Source organism: Terrapene carolina, unplaced genomic scaffold, assembly GCF_002925995.2.
Source record: "Terrapene carolina triunguis isolate 2854851 unplaced genomic scaffold, T_m_triunguis-2.0 Scaffold926, whole genome shotgun sequence".
NCBI lineage: Eukaryota > Metazoa > Chordata > Testudines > Emydidae > Terrapene > Terrapene triunguis.
In genome coordinates, this window is record NW_020665277.1 from 5,535,093 (window position 1) to 5,536,587 (window position 1,495).

The window sequence follows — 1,495 nt, forward strand, 5'->3', positions numbered from 1 at the left end:
ATGATCTGCCAAGCCCAGCGATGCGGGGGCCATGAACTGCCAAGCCCGAAGGTGCCAGGGCACAAATTAAGCACTGGGGGAAATTGAGCTCTGGCACAAATTAAGCACTGAGGAAAGCGACAGCCAATCCAGCCGGAGCAACCCGATCCCAGAGCCAGGCCCCCCCTCCCCCCCCCGCCGGGGCTGGGGGCAGAGACTGTGAAGGACAGCAAGGTGGGGGAGTGGGGCAGCGCTCCCTGAAATGAGACACAAGTTTGGAAGCTGGAGTGAAGAGGCCGGAGCGACATGGGGCTGGAAACCACACCATCCCGCCCAGGCTTGCCCTTGGCCTGGGGCTGATCCTACACGGGGCTCATTTCCAAGGGGAGATAAAATGTTTGGGGCTCTGTTGAGTTTGCAAATCTCCAAAGGTGGGATGAGAAAACGTTAAGAAAGAGGAATTTAGGTGGGAAAATGGCTTCAAAAGGGAATAGCCCCCCCAGGGGAAGGGCCAGGGGCACCACTGCTCCCTCACAGGGGGATGGTCCAGCCAAAGATTTGTGCCCTGGGGGAAGATCAGCCCCGAGGGGCTTGCCCTGCCCCTGGGCTGTCCCACGACCCCCTGGCGGGAGTGGAGGTGCTGGGCTCCAGCTGCCAGGATTATCATGTCAGGCTTCTCTGACAGCTGACAGCACTCTGGGGTACCCCCATCGCAGGGGTCTCCCCTCCAGTGCCCCCATCCCTCCAACGTCCCAGCTCCGTAATCCACTCAAGCCCACTCTCCAGCATGGCCTCCCCCCACCCAGCAGCCTCCGCGACTCCCCCTCACCTTCTCTTCCTGTTCCAGCACAGCCAGCCACAGGGCCCTAACCCTCCCCAAAAATAGCCCAGAATCAATACAGGGCTGGGCTGCGCCTGGCCTGGCTGCCCTGCCACGTGGGCTGCACAACGATCGCTTTGCCCCAGTCACACATATGTGACACACTCCAGTCCCCTTGGCCCAGCTGGCCCCGTCCCCAGCCACCGCTCCCCCTTGGCAGCTCTCCCCCAAACTTACCCTCCAGGTGAAAGGGGTCGGGGCCGGGGGCTCGGTGATCCGGAGGCAAGGAGGGATCGAGCAAACTCTCCCTCTGCCTCAAGCCACTGGCTAAGCAGTTTGTTTTTTTTGCCTGCTGTTTGCCAACAGCTGGGGTTACAAACGGCTGAGCGGGAGTTGAAGAGCGCTTGTGTGTGCAGTGCAGGAAGTGAAAAGAGCATGTGTGGTCTGCTTTATAAGGGCATCAACTCTGAATGTATGTGCGAGAGAGAGAGAGCCAGGAGAGGGATATGAAGAATAAGGAAATATGAAGGGGCTAAAGAGGCAAAGAACAAAATAAAGAGGGAATTGAAGAATGAATAAACGAATGAACAAGTTAAAGAAAGACTGAAAGAATGAATGAGCAAAGAAAGAGTGAATTAAAGAAAGACCAAATTAAAAAAAAGAACAGGCAAAAAGTGAATTGAAGGAGGAACTAAA

At 56.5% G+C, this 1,495-nt stretch overlaps 1 protein-coding gene across 1 annotated transcript in view; it reads right to left on the reverse strand.

Annotated features, from left to right (window-relative positions):
- SLC43A1 (solute carrier family 43 member 1) overlaps positions 1-1,199 on the reverse strand; it is a 15,602-nt gene extending 14,403 nt beyond the window's left edge. Inside the window, exon 1 of the mRNA XM_029913777.1 lies at positions 1,037-1,199. The gene's annotated coding sequence lies outside the window, so the exon portion shown is untranslated. The remainder of the gene's footprint in view (positions 1-1,036) is intronic.
- Between the last annotated feature and the right edge of the window lie 296 nt (positions 1,200-1,495).